We start from the raw sequence: 23,495 nt of genomic DNA, 5'->3' as shown, positions 1-23,495 counted from the left end.
GCGGCTGAATGCAAATCTTTACATTGAGTCGTAAACTCTGTGCACTTCTGGATTTAGACCTTACCTTGAAGTAGGAACAAGATATGAGTTTGAGTATGTTGCCATCTAAAAACATCATGCTTAAACTGTGGTAAAAGCCATTAAACAAATACCCTAGTTGGTGATCACTGAAAATTTTAAGTCTGGCATCCAGAAAATTTGCTTGGTGCCAATTTGGAATCACCAATAAATTGGTTTAAAATGTTTTGTGATTGTGAACACTTAAAATTTTGGGTGAAATAGATTAGGCATATGACCTGTAGGAGCTAGGTTTTCCTCAGCAAGAAAACATAGCTCGTTCTAAGTAACCAAGAGTTTGTAGCATAAGATTTTTAAGCCAAATTCTATTTAACAAAATGCATTAGGACTATATAAAAATCATTGATATTTTATAGTTTTAATATCTATTAGAACAGGAGATTTTTTAATACATATACAATATAAATGAAAAAAAAATAAAAATATTCCTTTATTACTAGATCATTCTATCTATATTCAATAATTAAGTTAAACCCATATTTTAGAAAACATTTTGCCCACCAGTTCCTCTTACTATTTGTGATATAGTCTTTTGCTTGTTAACCAACTTATTAAATAACTCATGTAATTTACAACCTCAACTCCAGTGTTAATAAACTGTCTAAAAGAAACCACTTATTTCAAAGCACAGTGGTGGCTCCAACCCATCAGCTTTTGTTGAGCCACAGAAAGAGAACTCAGAATTCATCTGCCCCTCCTAGACATGTGATGGTGTGCTCCTGGGGACAATGGCTTTTGGAGAGGCCTCAAGAGTTCTTCTGAGGAGCCTTGGATTTAAAGTTACAGGGCCATTTCAAATCATGCAATACCATGGCAATCTGGACTGTCTCCAAGAAAAGTCATTCTGGTCTCAACCCATTGAGAAAAACTATTTTTGTTTTTGTTGTTATTGTTAATAGTTGCAAAATTAAAGGAAGTTTTTCGAGATCAATAAGCCAAATATTCATTTTAAAATGTCCTAGATGGTGTACAGTATATCCTTAATAGTCCAATATTCTCCAAATAGACAACAATATTTTTCTTTTAAATCATTAAATGAGCATTTAGTCCTTTAAATTATATTTAAAAATTTTAATGGAAATTAATACAAATTTAATTTTTAGTACTGTTAAGGATTTTTCTGATTTACAGAAAACAATAAAATTAGGAGACTTAGGGCAAAACTCCATTATTGTAAAAGTCACTGACTACTATCAAGCATGGGAGAAACTGGATTACTCGCAGCAATTGGAAGCACTAGAAATCTTAAAATGTATATAGAGAAGATATGTGTCTCTCTATATTAAATATAAATATAAATTTTATTCTCTAACAAGTCAAATCAGCATGTCACTTTATGAATTTTTATGTAGTTTAGCAAGTAACAATCAGCAATCCTTTGTTTAGTAATCCTTTGTAAAAATATTAAAATGTCAAATATGTGAAAATGTTTTTTTCAAATCATACTTCTTTTTTTCAAAAATTTATATGTAATTATAATTTCAAACTTTGAATATTCTGTGTGATTTGATATTACTGTACAAGAGTAAGATAAAAACATTTAATAAGATGAAATAGATCTGATTTACAAAAATTGGTATCTGATATTTGTGTGCTCTTACAAAGAATGTATAGGACATTTCTGCAGCAATGAAAAATGTAAAATCTTTTTAAACTTAGATTTCAAATTTCCTCTAATTAAAGTATTCTAACCCCTGGAAATACTTGCAAGTTTTGATACAATAGTTATTTTGTTACATACACTCGTTTTTTTCCTTAACCTTTCATAATTTCAAACGACTTGAAACAATGGTTGTTTGAACAATATAACAAGACTCAGCAAGATAATAACTTCACAGAATCTGTAGAAGTCCTCTGCGCAGGATTAATATCGAGATTTCCAGTGCACCACCTTGAGAAACTAGCTGAAGGTAGAATATTGCTATGTTTCGGTGGGATTTCCGGCAGATTTTGTTATTAAAGGATGGCTCCAAGGAAAAAGACACTGGTCGGCACAAAATCTTGTCGCCAAAAATTGTATCTATCAGTGTTGACTATATGATTGATAAAGAGTTAAAACAGCAGCCTTTACAACCACCCACCCCCAGGTGCTTGAAAAAACAACTACTACACGGGTTGGGTGATTATATCCCTGAAAAATCCATTCTTTGATACCGATTATCCGTCATAAATGTTTATATCCATTAATCCAAATATGCTCCCAAAGAAATCAAGCCAAATAGTTCTTATCCACACTGCCCGTTTGATTTCTTTTACAATTTTTCTCAGAGAAAAACCCAGAAAAGCCACTTGAAACACCTCCTATGAGCCCTGCCATGAGTCCTTCACATTGAGCGCCAGCCCAGTGGTCCTTAGAATCGAGTTCTTGACAGCCTGAGGGCCACTGGACCACAGCAGCTCCTGTCATCAGAACTGGAGGGGGAGCCCCTGGAGCACAGCTTTTTTTTTTTTTTTTTTTTTTTTTACTAAGCATAGACAAAGAAAATAATGCTGTTGTAAGAATTTTCAACCGATACGTTGAAAGATAAGTACTGCATCTGGATTTGATGGTGCCACTTCAAGCAAATGATTCTGAAGCATATATATCCCTGATGCAACAGCAAGTTGAAAGTGTTTCCATAGGTTTATGAAGAATTTCCTCTGATAGGACTTGATTCAGGGCTCTTAGAGGACGTTTGCTGTCTTTTTAGACCAGGTGAAATGCAGGACATTTTCTTCAAAAGTTCAGCCACAACCACTGCAGGCGCAGACAGCTATCGAGGCCCCTCCTCCTTCAAAGTCCTAGATTAAAGCATTGCTAGAACCAAACTGGCAGTCTGAAAGAACAAACTCCCTAGGCAGATGCTTGAGGCTGGCGGACATTGTCTCATCTTCACCGGCCTCCTGAGCGGCTGGGCTGGATGCGCGCACTGTGCACCATTTTGCGGCCCATCAGGACCTCTGCGACTCCTGGCAGCGCCGCCCCAGGGGGCATTTCTTGTCTCCTGATTTCAAAGGCTGGAAGGCTTGCTTTCTCCCGGGTGGGCAGCATCCCGGTGGGCTGGGATTCCCTGGGTGCCTTGGCTCTCCTGGCGCCACATCCCCTCCTCTCTCTTCCCGGTTCCTGCTGTCTTTTGGCTTCTGGCTCCTCGCTGTGGATTCTTCTCTCTCTGAAGCCTCCAGTACTAGGATGAAGATCCATCCTGATTCCGTCGGCGGTACCTTGATTAAAAGCAACGGCTCTTACTTTACTTATGGTCCCATTTACCACGGGTTCGCACTCAAAGGAATGGGTTGAGGTTAAGGGCATGTATTTACTCCATTGGCCATAGTCTAAGCCTTTCTTCTATGGCTTCTTCCAGAAGTTCTATGGTTTCAACTTTTGTATTAAGATCTATAACCTATTTTGAATTAATATTTGTTGATGATGTGAGGCTCATTTTTTAACTGCATATTTAATGCATTTAAAATGCATTAAAAATGCAGTCTAATTGCTGCAGCACTGTTTGTTGAAAAGTTTATTTCCCCCACTGAATTACCTTTGCAAAAATAAATTGACCATATAAGTATGTGTCTACTTCTGGGTTTCCCTACTCTTTTCCACTGATCTATATGTTTATCTTTATTTCAGTACCACACTGCTTTTATTACTGTAGTGTACAATAAGTCTTAAAATCAGATAGCATGAGTTTTTCAATATTGTTCCTTATTTCAAATTGTTGTGATGATCCTAGGTCTCTTGTATTTCCTTATAAATTTTAGAATCAGTTTATCAATTTCTAAAAAAGACTTGTGGGACTTTTATTTGAGGAAGATTGCATTGAATCTATAGATCAATCTGGGGAGAACTGACATCTTAACAGTGTTGAATCTTCCAGCCCCTGAGCATGGCATAGCTCTCTATTTATTTAGGTATTCTTTAATTTCTCTCAGCAGCTTTTTAGAATTTTTATTTTATTTTTCCCAACAAGCACCCCTCCACATACCCTCTAATAACTGCTAATATACTTTCTATCTCAGCAAATTTGCTATTTCTAGTCATCACTTTTAAGTGATATCATATAATATTTGCCCATATGTGCCTTGCTTATTTTGCTGAGCATAATGTTTTCAAGGTTTTCCCATGTTGCAGCATGACTCAGAATTTCATTCTTCCTAATGGCCCAATAATATTCCATGGCATGTACGTACATTCATTTTAGATTGTAGTGTTTTGTAGTCTTCAGTGTACACGTCTCGCACATCTGTGATGGTTAATTTCATGTCAGCTTGGCTAGGTAATGATGTCTACTTGTTCGGCAGAGCACTGGCCTGCTCATCACTCTTAGGGTATTTTGTAGATGGGATTTGCATCTATAACAGATGATTGCTTCTAAAGTTAAAAAAAAGGAGATTGCTCTCAGCAATGTGGAAGGTCTCCTCATCTAATCAATTAGATTCCTTAAAACTCAGACCTGAGAGTTTCAGAGGTTGAAAGAAGAATTTCTACCTCAGCTTCAGCCTTAGCTTTTGTGGGAGTTCCAGTTAGCTGGCTTTCCCTGAGAATTTTGAGTATACCCTATGGGTTCTACTTCATGGAGACCCCAGACTAATACAGCATCTTTGCCAACTTTATATGTAAGTACTTCATATTTTTAATGCTATTGTAAATTGTACTGATTATGCAATTTCAAATTTCTGATTGTCTCGTCTATATAGAAATAGAACTGATTTTTGTATATTGACCTTGTATTCTGCAACTTTGCTATGTTCACTAATTAGTTCTAATAGCTTTTTTTGATTACATGGGATTTTATGATCAAGCGATATATGAATAATGGCAGTTTTACATCTTTGTTTCCAAGCTAGGAGTCTTTAAGTACGATGTATCAATGAGGCTAGCTGTAGGTTTTTCATTATGTCTTTTATCAGTTTGAGGATGTTCCCTTCTATTTGTAGCTTGCAGAGAGATTATAACAAATGGGTATTGATTTTACCAAATGCTTTTTCTACTTCAATTCAGATGATCATGTGTTTTTTCTGTTTTAGTCTATTATTGTAGTGAATTGCATTGATTGGTTTTCAAATGGTAAACCAACCTTGTATTCCTGGCATAAACCCACTTGGTTATAATGTATATTATCCTTTTTATGTATTGTTGGGTTCAATTTGCTAAAACTTAGTGAAAAATTTTTACATCTGCATTCATGATGGATATTAGCTTATAGTTTTCTTCTTGTGATATCTTTATCTAGCTTTGTTATCAGAGTAGTACTGGCATTATAGAATGAGTTGGGAATTAATTATTCTTCCCCTCCTCTGGGAGAGTTTATGTAGAATTAGCACTATTTCATCCTTAATGCTTAGTAGCATTTTCCAGTGAATCTATCTAGGACTGTCATTTTCTCTGTGGGAAGGTTTATTTTTTAAAGAAAATGAAAAGATTTAATAAAATAAAATAAAATAAAATAAAATAATACATCAAAGAAAATAACAGCTCTCCCCTCCTACTTCTCTGTGGGAAATTTTTAACTAAAAATTAAATTCCTTCGATACAGGAGGTCAATTACATATATATCATATTGCATGAAATTGTCTCAAATCTCACTGATGTTCTGGGTTATTTAGTGAATCTTTTTTCTCTGTTTTATTTAGGGTAGTTTCAATTGTTTTGTCTTAAAGATATGTAATTTTTATTTCTGCAATGATTAATTTGTTGTTAAATCCATCCAGGGTATTTCCCATCTGTAGCAGTTTGGCATTATTTATGAATTCCAAAAATAGATACTGGATTATGTTTATGAACTGGTCTTTTCCTCTGGACATATTAGGTTATATTGGATTCAGAGCTTTACTTGATTAAAGAATGATTCAGGCTTTGATTAGGCCACATCAGTAGGACTTTGAGTCCCCTTGCTTGGTGGGGACTCACAGAAAAAGCTCACTGTAGAGAAGGGAGGTTGGAGTTTTGATGCTGGAGTTTTGATGTGAAGCCTGAGGAAGTAAAGACACAGAGAAGGAGAACACAAGGGAGTCTTGAACTGGAGCCCCAGGAAGTAAGCACACAGCAGAGCTTGGTTGTGAGGAAAGCAAGAAGGCCCTGGGAAGAGAAACAAGCTCTTTGCCTAATAGTCTACAGCTGGCCTTGTAGCAATACCAGAGCAGCTGAGCCTGGAGAGAGGCAAGCCCCAGGAAAAGAGGAACCCAGGAAGCCTGAACCCTGGCAAACGTCAGCAACCATCTTGCTCCAACATGTGGCAATAGACTTTGGTGATGGAGGTAACTTGTGCTTTATGGCCTGATATCTGTAAGCTCCTACCCCAAATAAATACCTCTATAAAAGCCAACAGATTTCTGGCATTTTGCATCAGCACCCCTTTGGCTGACTAATATACCATCTCAGGTCTCTAGAAGTTTGATTTAGGTCTTTTAAAAAATATTTTCCAATGCTGCTCTGAGGTTTTCCACTCTGGCTGCTGGGAATGTAAAGTAGCATAGCCCTGAGGATAGTTCCAGCTGCTCCTTCCCGGTGCTCTTGCCCCGGCATGGGTGGTTTCCTCACAAGCATGCCCTGGTCGATTCTCAGCTGAGGACTTGGCAGGAGACCCCTGCATCTCCAGAGCTCTTCTTTCTGTGCGTCTCTCTCCTCTCCTGTTCCCTGTCTGGCAGATTCTAACCACCTTAGCCTCCGAAAATTCTCAACTCCCTCTCCTCAACCAGGGAACCCACTGAGTTTGCTGTCCTACATTGCTGCCTGGAAACTCTCTCCAGCAGGGGTACGTATAAGGGTCACCTCCTTTGTGTCCCGTCTCTCCAAGATCACTGTCCTGCACTGCCTGCCATCCAGTGAAAACCACTGTTTCATATATTTTGCCCGTATTTTCAGCCCTTTAAGATGAGAGGGTAAATCTGGACCCCATCCTGGCTAGAAGCAGAAGCTCCCCATATGCTCCCATTGACTTTGTCATTTCTCCTTTTATGTTTAGAATCTTTAGGCCATCTGGAGTACGCTTTCATTTAAGCTGCAATGTGAGCTCCAGTGTTTTCTCCACTTAATGAGCCAGTTCTTCCCATGCTATCTACCTAACAACCAATCTTCTCCCGTTATTGTCATCTTTATTATGCATCAAATTCTAACATTTATGAGAGAACTCTTAGATCACCACTGAGTTCCACTTGACAACATCTGGCCTTTCACTGGTACCATAACATGTCTTTTTGTTAATTTGCTAGAAGACTGACTCTTTGCTCTTCTCTTGTCAAGGCTCACTTCCCTATTTCAAATGAGATGGTTAAAGAATTGCTTGCAATTTATAGGAAAATTGGGGGAGAATTGACATCATTACACAGAATAGTTTTACATGTTTGTTTTATAATTTCCTTATATGTTCTTCTTCTGGGGGGAGGGGGAGGTACCTAAACCAGGGACCTCATACGTGGGAAGCAGGTGCTCAACCACTGAGCTACACCTGCTCTCCTTACGTATTTTTTAATCACATTATTTTCCATAGAGTTTTCTCATGTAAGGAAATTCCTTTATATTGTATGTTTTTGTTACTGGTATGAATTGTAACTTATTTTCTATTCTATTTTCTAGTTGTTTTTTTATCCATGTAGAAGAATGCTATTAAGTTATTTATAATTTGATCTGGTATCCAGTAAACTTTCTAAATTTTGTCATTATTCATTATTTTTACATAGTCAATTATGGTTGATTTTTCAATGTATAGAAATCATATCATCTGTAAATAATGCAGGTTTATTTCATTCCTTCCAATCCTTGCACCATTTATTTTTTATAATTGCATTGTAAGTTAGTACTACCAGTGCTTCCTTAAAAATAGTGGGAACTCTAACTCAGCTCTAATTTTTAAATTCAATATGTCTAAACTTTTTTTCCGTTATGTATGATGATGCTGTAGGGTTTGAAATTACTTATATTTCCTCATTTGCTAAGAATAGTAAATCATAAATAAGTGCTGAGCTTTATAGAAAAGTGTTTTCTGACTCTATTGAGAAAATTTGAAAGGTTTTATCATTTAACTAAAAATCTAAGTTACATTGTTAGATTTTTCTGACATTGAACCATCCTTGCTGTGCTTACAGAAATCTCACTTTTATCAGAATGTAATTTTTAAAAATATCCTCTTACATTAGATTAGCTAGTATTTTATTTGAGATTTTGTATGTGTTCAGAAGTAATATAGGGCTATAAGAATTTTCTCTTATACTCTCCTTATACAGCTTTGGAATAAAAGTTATATGAGCATCAGAAAATAATTTAGCAACATTCTATTTCCCTCTGTTTTCTAAATTAATTTACATAGGATGAGAAATTATCTATTTCTTGTTTTTTTTTTTTTTTTTACCTATAAAACTGTTCGCGTCTAGCGCTTATTTTCACTTCCGTTTCACGATTTTGATGTCTGACCTTCTGTTCAAGTGATCTGTTTCTTCTTGTCCCTCTTTTCGGAATCTATATTTTTCAATAATGTAGCTGTTTTGTCTAACTTTTAAAGTTTATCGGAATTTAATTGTTAATAATATTAACTTATTTTAAAATTCATGGTCTTCCATCTTTCATTCTCTATATTGTTTATTTGTGTTTTCTTCTATTCTTACTTTTTCTATCTAATTTTTCTTTTAAAAAATCAGCTTTTTGTATTTTTAATCTCTATTTTTATTCTCTTTCTCACTGAATTCTGGCATTAGAAGTTTAACTTGTTTATCTGTAGTCTTTCTTGTTCCCTAACAAATGTATTTAATTAAAGCTGTATGTTTTTACTGTTTTCTCTGTTTTTTAAAAAAATGTTGATATGTAGGGTTTTCACTATTATTCAATTCTAAGTATTTCATTACCTGAAGAATGTTTTCTTTTAAATCCAATATTTGTTTACAAGTATATTATTTAATTTCCAGTCATGGAATTTTTTTAGGTGCTGTTGTAGATTTCAAATTTATTCCATTATGGGGCGGCAGACTTGGCCCAGTGGTTAGGGCATCCCTCTACCACATGGGAGGTCCACAGTTCAAACCCCGGGCCTCCTTGACCTGTGTGGAGCTGCTCCATGCGCAGTGCTGATGTGCGCAACACAGGGGTGTCCCCTGTGTAGGGGAGCCCCACGCACAAGGAGTGCGCCCCATACGGAGAGCTGCCCAGCGTGAAAGAAAGTGCAGCCTGCCCAGGAATGGTGCCGCACACACGGAGAGCTGACACAAGATGATGCAACAAAAAGAAACACAGGTTCCCATGCTGCTGACAACAACAGAAGCGGACAAAGAAGACGCAGCAAATAGACACAGAGAACAGACAACTGGGGGGGGGGAGGGGAGAGAAATAAATAAATAAATCTTTAAAAAAATTTTATTTCATTATGGGATTTATTATGACTTCTTTTGGCTAAAATATAGTCAATGTTTTTGTGGATATTTTATGGTTTCTTTAAAATAATGTGGCTTTTTTTTTCTGTTTTGGAGGTAGATTTCAAGCCTATTCATTGTATTCAGCTCTTCTGATTAATTTGACTCAAGAAATTTATTTATTCCTAAATCTATTTTGTCTATTGTACTTGTTATTGGAATTAAGCAGTTTGTAGATAAGGTAAGCCAATGAACTATGACTAAGAAAGAGCATTTCTATAAGATGAGTCCTGTAGAAAGACAAACAAAAGTCATCTGCTTAAAAATGTATATGGAATTCAGTGATGAGATGTTGGTGAGATAATTGTAAAGGGTGAAAAAAAGTATAACGTATCGAAGGCTCCTGCGATTAGATTTTTCATGCTTGTCCTTCAGGGATTGCTTGGTTTTTAAAAAAACCAAAGTGTAGCATCATAAAGAATGAATCATGAGTGTGGTTAAAGCAAGAAATGACTCAGAATTCTAGTTAGCTCTAAGGCATTACATTAAAATGTCTATTTTTATTTAATATATATTTAATTTAAAGTACATATGTGTACATGTATTCTCTATAATAACTTACTCTTACTTTTTTGATTAGGCAACCAATTAATCATTTTCATCATGTAAATAAGAAGACATCTATTACATATATATGTATATTAGCCTATTTATAAAAAAGATTGATGGTAAATATTCTAAAATGTTAACAGTAGTTCTAGTTCTGTGAAAGGTTTATAAGGTGATCATAATATCCTCTTCCAGCTTTTGTCTATTTGACAAATTTTTTATAGTTAATTTTTGATATTCTTGTAATCAGAGGGGAGATTTTTTAAATAGAAAAAATAAGAAATGTTAGTAAAATTAAAAATAAGGAAAGGAAGAATTGATACACAAAAGCAGTAATGACTCACGGCACTTCATACGTCTTACAACACTTTTATTTGATCTTCACAAAAGCCGAAAGTATAATCCAGAGTGGAAGATCATTCTCTCTTTTTAGTAGATGTACAAACAGGATCTGGAAAGCTGAGCAGTTCACCAAAGGGCCCTCTCCCAGTTATCCATCATCCTGTAACGAGCTACCCCAAAACATCGTGGCTTAAACCAACAACCTGTAATTATTCTCGTGGTTCTGTGGCTTGCCCGGGCTCAGCCAGGTGGTTCTCAATTGGTTGTCTGGCGTGGTCATCGTCTAAGTCCAGCTGTGCTGTGCTCGTTGGAAGGCCGCTGGGCTTACCTCAAGATGGCGCACCCACAAGGCTAGCCCTGGCTGCTGGCTGTGTCCTGGGAGCTCAGCCGGCAGCACCAGCCAGTACACTCGCATGGGGCCTCTCTCACGGGGTGAAGGACACACCCCTCAAGAATGAGCATTACAAGAGCCCTGGGCAGAAGCTACAGATCTATGATCAAGCCTCAAGAGTCCCAGAGCATCTTTTCCATCACATTCCTTTAAGTCACTAGGACCTGAACAGATTCATCTCCTCCTCTTGACAACGGCGTGAGAAGGTCACACCAAGGAGATATTGCTGGGGCCATCTTCAGAAAACAGAATCTGCCACAGTCACATAGCTAGAGTGTCAGGAATAGGGCGACACTGCAGTACTTTTCCCTGCCCAACACCACCTCTCAAAAAGATTTACAGATGTAGATGGTTGCCTTACAATTTCTGAAATCGTATGGATCTGATAATGCTTTTTTAATATAAAGAATATTTGAGGGCCATTTTATTTATATATATATATAAAATATATATATATAATGTATATATATAAATATATATATATATAATTATATATATATATATATATATTTTTTTTTAGTACCAGGGACCAGAGATTGAACCCAGGACCTTGTATGTAGGAAGCTGGCACTCAACCATTGAGCCACATTGGCTTCCCTGAGTTGATTTTTTCATTTGTTTGCTTGTTGTTTTTGTTTTTAGGAGGCACTGGGAAATGAGCCCAGGACCTCCCATGTGGGAAGCAGGTACTCAACTGCTTGAACCACGTCTGCTCCCCCATTGTATTTTTTAATCAAGTGTCAAGGCTGGTCCTTTTAAAAGTTTTAAAGCCAATACTTGACTAATTGCTTCGAATATGTCTGCTACTTAACAAGGTCTCAGATGGAAATGATAATTCACAGTTCGTTTATTTTCTCAGAGTGGAAATTAGCATGTTTGGGTTGCTGGTTGGTTTTTGCTATGCTAACAAACTTATTTCCCTAGGCATAAAAATAAATCTTAGCAACTGATTTCTATATTACAGTCGTGAGGGACTCAGGGCCCCTGGAGGAAGCTAAAACAAGGTACTGAGTAATTCGTACAGCCTCCTCCATTTCTCCCAGGATGCACATGACACTTTCTTCCCAACTCTTCTCTTTCCCCAGCACATACTTTTTTCTGGAGGGAGTGTCTTGGGCGCCCAGTTCGTTGGAAGATGTGACTGCAAGGTGACCAGGGGCATCTCTGGGGTTTTGGGATGACTGAATGTGAGGACATGATGCCAAAGGTCATGCCTACTCAGGAAGTCCCACGCTTTGGACCACAGAATAGCTTTGACTTTAAAGAAGTCCACTCTAATCCATATTTTATTCCTGGACATTACATGGCCTGCCATAACCCACTGAATGGACTGGGGGAGAGTGTCAACTACAATGTAAACCATCATCCATGTGGGGCAGCAGTGCTCCAAAATGTATTCACCAAATGCAGTGAATGTGCCACGATGATGAAAGTGGTTGCTGATGTGGGAGGAGTGGGGTGAGGGGGGTAGGGAGTATATGGGAACCTCTTATATTTGTTAATGTAATATTTTTTGTGATCTATGTCTCTTTTTAAAAAAAAAAGACAACTAAAAATAACTATAAAATAAACACAAGTGGTCTATTTGTTTTTTGGGAGCTACTAGGCACTCAGTTTTCTAATTATTTTCATTAACTGTCATGCTTGTTGTGGCTTAAATTTAAACCATGTTTGACAAGCAGTTGGGAGCCTCCCTTCTCGCCAGCCACAGCTCTGCCAGGGCTGCTTCAGAGGTCCTGCAGCTGGCCTGGCAGGAGCAGCCTCCTTCCTTCCCCAGGCCAGCTCCGCTCTTCACGGATCCTTAGAAGGAGCAGAAAATGCTCAGGAAGCTAGGAGACAGGGCTTAAGCGGGTGAAGAGGTTGAGCTGAGTAGGTTTCTTTTTCCGGCCCGAGGTGGCTGTGGGGAGAAGAGACAGATTGCAGCAGGAGCTGTGGGGAGCCAGAGGGGTCTTAGCGTGAGGGCAGGGCTCACTTGTGAGAACTGCTGACACTACAGCAGACAGGGATTGCCAGGGGTCCCAGAGGTCCCAGGGGGCAGAAATACCCCCACCACGGTCCCGGCAGTGTGGGGAGATTGGGGTCCAGCCAAGGCTTGACTCAAGGGGTCCCTGTCAACAGCAGCTCCCTCTTTCTCTGTTCCTTTCCTTTTTTTGCTTTATTTTATACAAAATGAGTGTGTGTGTGGGGGGGGGGGTGGCGGGAGGAGGAGCTGAGATTATTCGTTTTTAACACAGCTCTACAATCCAGCTGCTCTTTTCTTCCTCTTGTACCTCTCCCAATTTTCAGCTCTCCAACACCTGTCACCAGAGAGCCATCTTGCCGCGGACATTTGCTGGATGCAGTTCTACATCTGTCGGTCAGAAGAGTCTGTGGCTCTTTTGAAAACGCAAGCCTGTTTGCAACTTAGAGCCCAGTGCCTGGACACACACTGATTTCTCCAGAAGCGGACTGGAAATTACTCAGTTAACTGGTTGCCATCAGCAGCTCAGCCCTGGGTGGATAAGGTTGCATGGGTCCCGCTGCTTTCCAGGTAGGTTTAACAATTTACGACTTGCACTTGGCTGCAGAATTCGCTGGACCGGAAGGCAAATGAGGTCACACGGACATTCACACCCCAAATGCAATGGCCCCCCTCTGGCCCTTCTGAAATGGATCCAGATTTTTCTGAGTATTTCTCTGCTCAAACATTCGCAGGTAAGCCTAAAAGCGCTCGCAGGCGCCCATGCGTCAGCCCAGCGCCCCGGCCACCCCGCTGCTACCTGCTCCCCGCGAGTGTTTGTATCCAGAGAGTAGCGATGGCTCCCCAGGAGAGGGAGGACGTGGAGTCAGGGGCGTCCCAGGGCAAAACTGCCCAGGCGCCACGTGTACAAGACCGACAGCTCCCTCCCCTGCAGCCCGCCTCCACCAGGCAGGAGGCGCTCTGGGAGGCTGGGGCAAAAGGGCTTCCCTCGCCACCGCGGAGGGGCTCAGAGCCTCTCTGATAAAGGTAATTGGAGCAACGCTACAGCCCCAAGTTCACCTACTTGCGGGGACATGATGCCAGACTCTTCCCGAGGTAGGAGGCTGGGAGGGGCATCAAGGAGAGAAAGAAAATGACGGGCTGGGGCTTGCAGAGCCGCTTCTCCCCTGCAGCCACCATCGACCCATCCGCCAGAGGGCGCAAGAGGTCTCACCCCCAAAGGTAGCGAACAGCATCAGTGCCCCGTTCTAGGGGGGAAATTATAGTTTGAAGGGGACACAGGAAGATGGAGCAGATTCATGGTGGACCCGGCGAGTTCGAACCTCAGAGTGGATGGTATTTTAATACCTCCTCTATTTAACAAATTATTTTTCTTAATAATCATGAAATGGGACAAATAATAGTAATGGCCAGCAAAGGAACATAAACAAATTTTTCTTTTATTGAATTTCACAGATAAAATCACACCAGTAAAAAAAAATAAAATAGTAAAGCCCAAAAAGGAAATAAGCGTCTTTCTTTTTTTCCAACAGTTATAAAATCTACACAGCAGTTTACACTCTGATCCTTTGGTTACAGTCTATGACAGTATTTTATGTGAACAATTGTCCAGTAAACAGTAAGTGAATTTTAGTAAATCTGAAACATCTACAAAAGGTACAATTAAGACAAAACTACTAAATTAAGCCATTTTTCTAAGTTGTATTTTCTTGATTTACTCTAAAGACACATGAGCAAAGACAAGAGAATATGCTTCATTTTAAAGACAGTATTCAAATTCAGTAAAATAATTGGTACATAGCCTTAAATTAGCATTTACCAAACAAAAATATTTCTCCTTGCCTTTGGCACTGTTTCTCACCATTTTCATTTTAAACAAAATAGAAGTCGACACAGAATAAAGAAGTGAAGTAATTAGATTTCTGCTCCTTCTGCCTTGGTCTCACAGGGCTGCCACAGATGATTTCCAGCCTCTTGCTAGATGCAGGAATCTGTAGCACCATAGGGCTTGAGACCCAGACTGCACCAAAATGATCTTGTAAAATTCTGTCCACCTGACTAGGCGCTCTCCAGCTAACTTCCATGTAGAATACAAGGTTTGTTAAAGGATGAGTAATAGAAATGTTGTTACTAAAACAATCACCAGCAGTTGTTTACAACTTAGACCAAAAAAAGTCACTTTTTCCTCAGAGGAGTTTTATCCCGGACATTGTTTGGGCACATGGTGATAATAAAAGTACGCTTATTGCTCTTTTCCAATTTACCTCAGGCCGTGCCCCTCTCCCCTCCATAGACAGATGCTCCCACTGCCCTTGCCTGGTCACCACTGCTTTTGGGGGATCCCCTGCTCTTCTGGGAATGCGGTCCCCTGCTTTGAAGAGACAAGCAAACAAATCAACACACCCCCCTCTGCAGGATGTGGTAACAGAGGCTCCTTCTCCATGTCCTGCTGCAAGAAGCCCTATTTTTCCAAAATACCAGGTTTGAAAAATTCTTCTGGAATCTTCCAGGGATGATGCCACAGGCCGCCGCCCCGCCGTGGTTGCTGAGATGAACTCAGGAGCGAGCGGGCGGTGGAGGGGTTCCTCCTGAGCAGGTTTGCTGAGGGGGGCAGAGCTTGGGACTCCCCCGGGCCTGAAAGCTCTCCGCTCGGCCTCGCCTTCCCCTGAAGCCCCCAGCCCCGTTTCCACGCCTGCGGAAAGCCCAGCGCTTCTCCCAGCCTCCACAAAGGCATTCCCAACTCCTCCAAATCCCACATGAAAAATTAGCCTCATCACTAACAATTATTTGTTGCCTATCAAATTTCCCTGGGACTTCAGCTGAGCGCAACCTGGAACAAATCGTTCCACTTTGGGGGCCAAAATAAACAGACAAGATTTTTTTGTATCTATAGATAGGATCAAGGTGATTATTTTTCAAGAATGGAGCGAAAGCCTGTGGTTGGCAGAATAACAGCCCCCAGAGACACCCACGACCTCGTCCCAGGACTCCCTAAGCTTATGGGGCCGCCCCCAGCGCCAGGAGCCGAGGCCTGTCGGGCAAGGGCCAGGGCGCAGGAAGTGCGGGCACGGAAAGAGCGAGGCCCCTGGGCCGCCTGCCGTGGGCGGTGTCCGCAGGGCCCAGCTTCTAGAGGTCGCCCCCCTCCTTGGCTCGCGGCCCCGCCCGTCCCCCAGTTTCTGTCCTCATCTGTGTCCGACTCTGACCATCTCCCCGTGGATAAGGCCCCTTGTGACGACACCCGGCCACGTGCATTAGCCATGGATAATGCAGAACTTTTTAGGAGTTTTTCTGTTCTTCTGTTTTTGTGCATTTGAAATAAAGTTATTAATAAAAAATAAACATTTTAAAAAGGTCCCTCGTGACGACATTGGGTCCATGTGCATTAGCCATGGATAATGCAGGATAAACCCCTGTGGTGAAGATTTTTAACCTAAACACAATCTGCAAAGACCCTTTGGCTGTGCGAGGTCACAGGGCTACAGGTTTTGGGGTTTGGGAAGTGACCATCTTTGGGGAATCAGTTTTTCTTCCAGCCAAAGAGCTCTGGTGCCATTTAAATAAATAATAACTTTAAATCACTAAAAAAAAATCGGATCTGGTCTGTTTATTTCTCTGTTTCCCAGAATTAGAACAATTTGTTCCAATTTATGTTTAGCTTAAGTCCCAGAGAAATTCAATATGCAACTAATAATTACTAGCAATTAGGCTAATTTATCATTTGGGATTTGGCTGTATTTATGGAACTAAAAGGTCTTGGTGAATTGGTTTATTATTTTTATTTAGCCTGCCTATCAGGCTTTAAAAATGATTGGAGGCAGTTTGCAACCTTAAACTAGAATGAATAAAATTGAAACGTACAGAAGACTCATTTAAAGAAAACAGACAGGGAAGCGGTTGTGGCTCAACTGAGTGTCCACCTACCATATAGGAGGTCCAGGATTCCATACCCAGGGCCTCCTGGCTCATGTGGTGAGCTGGCCCATGTGCAGTGCTGATGCACACAAGGAATGCCGTGCCACGCGGGGGTCACCCCCGCGTAGGGGTGCCCCACGCTCAAGGAGTGCGCCCCACAAGGAGAGCGGCCCAATCAAAAAAAGCGCAGCCCGCCCAGGAATGGCGCCACACACACGGAGAGCTGACACAGCAAGATGACACAACAAAAAAGAGACACAGGTTCCCGGTGCCGCCTGACAAGAAGGCAAGCGGACACAGAAGAACACACAGCAAACTGGACACAGAAAGCCGACAACTGGGGGGAAGGGGAGAGAAAGAAATAAATTAAATAAATAAATAAATCTTTAAAATAAATAAATAAATAAAGAGAACAGACACGTGAATTTCTCCGGGCACCTCTGATGGAGACTCTGAAGGTTGTTGGATGGCCTGGTTTTTGCAATTTGAGTTCAAAGACGAGCACGTTATGTTTTTGGATCATGTCGTCTGACAAATACAAGTGTATGCGTGTCCTTGGAAAGAAAACTTTTTCCTGGTGAGTCTGGGAGGGGTTCAGGTACCCAAGAACCCACTCCGTCCTCTGTCCTCAGGCCCCCGTACCTGAACGGCCTGCGGGAACCCTTCCTCAGGTGATCCCGCCCGGTCGGTCCCGTCTTCCTCACCACCGTCTCATGGCGACCCCCCCCAGGCCCGCTCCGGCTCTCCTCCCAGACCGCCCCGGCCTCCCCCTCACCCCTAGAGGCCTTGTCATAATTTCCTAGAGCTGCTGTAACGAAGTACCGCAAATGGGATGGCCTAAAACAGCAGAGGTTTATTTATTTATTTTTTTAAATTTTCTTTTCACTTTTAGGCCTTTAATCACTGTACCTTTTTTTGTATGAAGTAAGGTATGATTTTAATGGTTAAATTTCCCCCCATATTTAGCAAATTGTTCCAGTATCATTTAATGAATAGTTTATTCTTTCCACACTTATTTATAATGACACTTTTGTCAAATACCAAATTGCAAATATATGTGGGCCTGTTTCTGAGCTCTCCATCCTATTCCTATGACCTGTCAATCTAGTTTTATGTCAATAACAATACTTTTAATTACTATAATTTTATAATAGATTATAATATCTGGACGACAACCCTTCCCCCCTTCTTTAAGATTGACGTGGCTCTCCTTGGTCCTCTAACTTTCTTATGAATTTTAAGTTGAGATTGTCAAATTTCATGAATGATTCTATTGAGATTTTTATTGAAATTACATTGAATTTGTAGATCATTTTGGGGAGAATTTATATCTTTACGATGTTGAGAATTCCCATCTACAAGTATGGTATGACTTCTAATTTATATGTCATCTTTTATGTTTTTCATTAAAATTGTATTATTTTCTTTATGTATGTCCTATTGATTTTTTAATTTTTATTTTTTTGTCTTTATTTATTTTTTTAATATTACATTCAAAAAATATGAAGTCCCCATATACCCCCCACCCCCTCACCTCACTCCTCCCCCCATAGCAACAATAGCAGGGGTTTATTGACTCCCCATCTGGCTCCATGCAGAAACTCTTCCCCTTGGAACTTCAGGCCGACAAGACACCAGCAGACGCCGCCTCCAAGCGCCCCTGGACTGTGCAGCCCTGGAACGGGGAAGGGCTGAGCTCCACCCCTGCAGGAACTGGCTCCGCGCCTCTGCCCTCCGTCTTCCTCTGATCACGCTCAGCCTTGTCCTCCTGGAGTCCAGCGCACAGGCCCCCGTCCTGCTCCAGCCAGATTCGCACCCATCACTCTATGCAGGGACTCCCATCTGCATAGCCCCTGAATTCACGGCACCCAACAGCTCACATAAAACCTTGGTGCTCTCGTGCAACTCCATTTCCCACACGAATGCTTCAGTGACGGAGTGGGGCTGCAGAAATTCACCCGCCACCCTGCGCCGGTGGTCTCCCCTCCATCTGAGCATCCCTGGGTCTCAACAGCTTACATGCCCCAGGTCACTTGCGAAATTCCAGAACTTTCTCTCCTCAAACACCATATCCCACACTTGCACTTCCCATTTCTCTCCGAAGCTCCTGCGTCTGACTTCCCAGAGAAAATCAAGGCAATGGGAAATAAACTCCTTCTATCCCTGGAGATCTGAGCATTTTGTTCTCATGTGGTAACACAATTACAATAAGTCCTCACTATTCTGTGTTTGTGAGTTTGCATGCTGGCTAAAGCTATTTGTAACCCTGAAAATCAATATTTGTGGGTCTTTTATTGTCATTCATGGACTTGCACAGAGCAGTGAAAAATTTGAGTTGCCCAAAGTGCACGTTCCCAGCTGAGGTTGAACAAGGTGACACTCTGCAGTCTTGTTTCTGCTTTCACACTGTAAACAAGTGTCCTTTCCACAGTATGGAAATGTTTTTTTGTTCGTTGGTGATTTTACTGTTTAAAATGGCTGCCAAATGTAGTGCTGATGTGCTGTCCAGGCTTCTTAAGCACAAGAAGGCTGTGATGTGTCTTGCAGTGAAAATACGTGGGTTGGATCAGCTTTACCCAGGCATGAGTGAGAATGCTGTTGGCCATGCAATGTTAATGAATGAACAAGATGAATTAAATAAGGCATCTTTAAACAGACACACTCATAAAGCAAGGTTGTGCACCGATCGGTTAACAAAAATGTTGTGAGCAGAGGCTTGCAGGAGCCTAACTCTGTATTTCCCCCAGAAGCAAAGGTTTTAGTATTTGTGCATTCAGTGTTTGTGGAGAAGTTATAGAACCCAGCTACCATGGAGAGTGAGAAACGGCCGTATTGATTTCTGTGACTGGTTTTCCTGCATCACAAAGATGCTTTACCTTCATTTCTAGAGCCTTGTTCGTAGTAGGGACTAAACACATGCTTAAGTCCCTTCCCTGTTCCCCATTTCCCGTTTCCAGGGGCCCCCATGTTCATCTTTCTGCAGATTCTCGTGGAATCTCCCCTATGAATGAGATATCCCTGCATCCTCTCGATTTCTGAGCAGCAGTCTTCACTTGGTGGCCCTTCCTTACAGTGGTCGAGGTCGAGACTCGGTTTCGCACCTTTGCCTCCTCAGCACTCGGGTGCCACGTCCTGCCCTCCTGCCTTCCCCACGGTGGGATGTGGAAGCTTGGGTTACATTAAGGTCAACTAGTCAATGCAGTTCCAGCTAAGACACACGTTTCCTTTTCTGCATCATGATGGTTCTCCTGGAGTTACTGATGGTCTTGGATTTTTTTCTTCTCGTTTTGGTGTGGTTCACACTGATTCACCCCAAGATCCCCACCTGTCGGTATCCCTCTCCTCTCAAGGTTGCCCTCACTCTCCAGCATGCTCTGGAAGCCTCTCCTGGGCTTCCTTCTCTCTGATCTTGGGAGTCTCTCTCATTGTACCCCCTTTCCTGGGTTCTATGCTTTCCCTTACCTGCTTCCCTCCTTCATTTCAGTACAGCACGTCTTCACTGGCTTCCTGGAAAAAGGAAAATAGAAAACAATTTTTCAGAGATCTTTAATATCTGAAAATGTCATTTTCTCTCCTCACACCTAAGGCTATGGGATTCTAGGCTGGAGGTAATTTTTTCTCGAAGTTTTGGGGCATCGCTTTATTGTCTCCCAGCTCCCAGCACTGCTGCTGAGGAGTCCAGAAAGCACTGTGGTTCTGGTTCCTGCCTGTGAAACCTTTTCTCTGCTTTCTGGAAGCTTTTTGTCTACTTCTGAAATTTCATAGCCATGTGCCTTAGGGGGGAACTGTGCATCCAATCCTGCTATGTGTTGCCTGACTGGCCCTTCCCATTTGGAAACTTGTATCTTCCTTCTGGGACGTGGTGATTTCTTTCCCTCCTTCCTCTGTCTTCTCCTTTTGGAACTGTTGTTATTTGGATGTTGACTGTCCTGGACCAGTTCTCCCATTTCCTTATCTTTTCCCTCCTAACTTCTGTCTCTTTTCTTTCTGCTTTGCTTTCTGGGCATTTTTTCAACTTCAACTTCAAAATTTTATTGCGTTAAATGTCTACTTCCTTTTTTTCAATTTCCAAGAGCTTTGTTATTTTTCTTCTCTGATGCTACTTATTTAAATTTATTTTTAAGGCATTGTATTTTTGTTTCACAGAAGCAATAACTCTGTAATCCCTCTGAGGATTCTGATAGTTTAATTTTTATAAGTCTTTTTCTCCCTGCTTATTCCAAAAGAACCAGTTGGAATTTCTTTGTAGGTAGACGGGGCTTGAAGAAAGTGAACTCCACTGTGGGGCTGTCGACTGAGCTGCTCAGTTTGGGGAATTGCTTTCTTGATTGATTCAGATTCTCAAATCCCTTCAGCCTCCTCCTTGGAGGGGCAGCCGCGTGGCAGGGGCAGGCGGGGTGCTCCAGCACCCCTCGCCAGGCCCTCAGGGTGGTGCCCCAGGGCCAGGGTGGAGGAGGGCTGCCTGGCCTTGGGGGCAGGGGGAGGTCTGGTGCCCTCTTCCCTTTTTACCCTGTCCCCCTGCACTTCTGCCTACTGAGGTACTGGTTGTCCCCACTCCTGACCTGCCCGAGGCCACTGCAGTTCAAGTCCAGCTGATGCTTGGTTTTCTCCACTTCCGGTTTAGGATTGACCTTTCTCTTTTTGTCTTGAACAGTTAGGGCTAGTATGGTTAGGACGCTTTAGGTTTCAAAGCCTTTTTGCTTTTTTTTCAGGGGGCTTGACACCAGCAGCGCATAGGGGAAGTCATCAATAGAGGATGCCAAATCTAAGTTTGGGCTTGAAAGCAAAGGATCTTTTGGGCCGAGGAATCCCCATGTATAAGGGGTTGAGGGTGGGACATTTGAGGGGCGGCAGGTTGTTTAGTTTGACTGGAACAGAGAAATGGCGAAGGGCCAGAGGAAGGGAGAGAGATGGGGCCTGAGAAGTCAACAGGAGCTGCATGAAGAGGGACCTTCTGAGTGAAACCATGGACTTGGGGTCTTATCTCAGGAGCAACAGGAAGCCATTGAAGAGTTCTACTCTGGAGTGACATGATTCGTCCTTGAAGATTTATGACTAAAAAAAATAAAACACATGACAAAAATAAGGACGTTTACCTTCAGTTTAGTTGGGTTTCAGCAGGGAAGGGGGTGGTTGGGTATGTTCAGTTCTAGACTGCAGGCTGTTTCCCTCACACCTTTCCTGCACCCTCGGCAGCCCCATTTCCCAAGACCTCTTTCTAGAGGGTGGCTCCTGTAAGACCACTACCTGGCTCTGCAAGCCCTTCACAGGACAGCACCTCATTTTGCTTTTGGATGTTGGGTGCTGGAGACTGGGGGAAGGAATCACCTCTTGGGATAATTATCCTGATGTGCTGGGTTAGGGGTGAGCATCAAGCTCTGCTGCTGGGAAGGTTTGACTTCCTGCATTCCTTACAGCTTTTATTGCATTGATTTTATTTCTATTCATGAAAACCAGTCTCTCTCTCTGAGTTCTGGATGCTGGGTGCTGTGAGCATTCAAAGGGGGGGTGGCCTGGGTACCTGTTTTGATGGATCCCTGCTCCTTGGTCCAGTCCTAGCCTGACGGCTTCCCACCTGGCACCTGCTATAGCCTAGCGTTGGGTTTACACTAAGTGTAGGGCTTCCTGATTCAGAGACCGCGGCTAGCGGAGATGATCCCCTGCAGTTCTGGCTTGGCTTCCTCATTATGTTCGGGGAACTACAACTCCAAGTGGGTAAGTTGTCGCTTGGAAAACTGTTTATATTCTTTTTGATCATGAACTTGAAAGAGGCACGGCTAGGGCTTAGTTTAACCAGCTGGTTCAGTGTGGCTACCTACAGTTTGCCTCTTAGTGTTTTCTGTGGTCATCTTAGTAGGTAGATAAAGAAGTCAGCACAAAACATGACTTGTCATACATGTCATAATTTTCATTTTAAAAGATATATAGACTTTTTAAAAACCAGCTTTATGAGCATATAATAGACATAAAATAAAATTAACCAATTTTCTGTGTAGTTCAGTGAGGTTTGTGACAACTATGTATAGTGATATAAACACCACTACACTCAAAATTTAGAATGTTCCATCCCTGAACTAGCCTGTCATGCCTCTGAGCCACCTCCCTGAACCCAGGCACCCAGTGATGTGTTTTCTGTTCACTGTAGTTGTGTCTTTTCTAGAATTTCATATAATTATATAGCCCTGCTTCTTTCACTTAGCGTAATGTTATCAGTTTGTTCTTTTTAATCTCTGGGTAGTGTCCCATGGTATGGATATACCAAGATTGGTTTATCCAATCTTGGTTGCTGGATGTTTGGGTTGTTTCCAGTTTGGGGTTATAATGAATAAAGGTCCTTCAAACACTGGAGTATAATTCTCTGTGCATTCCTATGTTTTCATTTCTCTTGGGTAAATACCTAGGTCTGAGATTGCTGGGTCATATGGTATGTACATCTTTAACTTTATAAGAAACTGTTTAACTCTAAAAGTTTTATAGATGCCACATGTGGCTATTCTCATTTACATAAATTAAAATTAAAATGTTCAAGTCAGTTCTTCAGTTGCTGTAGCCATATTTCTAGTGCTCAATAGCCACGGGTGGCTACTGGAGTGGGGGGTGGCTTAGACTATTTCCATCATCGCAGAACATTCTAATGGAGAGCACTAACAGAACTTAAAAGCTCGAGCTTCAGAATAGAAACGTTTCCATTGATCGGACAAGGGGTTTTTAGAAGACCTGGGTGGTCCTTCTCAGCACTGTCTACGTAAACAATGATGTGTCGAATCTAGTTAAAAGGGGGGCCACCACATCTTGTTTTAGCTTTGCAGAACTAATTTCTGGAGCAGCCAAAGGACCCAAGCCCTGTTGCTGGAAGAAGTCGCTCATCCCAGAGCAGCCGGCTGT

The 23,495-nt window shown here is 41.5% G+C and overlaps 1 pseudogene; it reads right to left on the bottom strand.

Annotated features, from left to right (window-relative positions):
• Window positions 1-1,910: 1,910 nt before the first annotated feature.
• Window positions 1,911-2,948, bottom strand: LOC131279075 (UDP-N-acetylglucosamine transporter-like; annotated as a pseudogene).
• Window positions 2,949-23,495: the final 20,547 nt, after the last annotated feature.

Source organism: Dasypus novemcinctus, chromosome 7, assembly GCF_030445035.2.
Source record: "Dasypus novemcinctus isolate mDasNov1 chromosome 7, mDasNov1.1.hap2, whole genome shotgun sequence".
NCBI classification, from domain to species: Eukaryota; Metazoa; Chordata; class Mammalia; order Cingulata; family Dasypodidae; genus Dasypus; species Dasypus novemcinctus.
The sequence above is the reverse complement of the archived record's forward strand: the minus strand, read 5'-3'. Positions and strand labels throughout refer to the sequence as shown.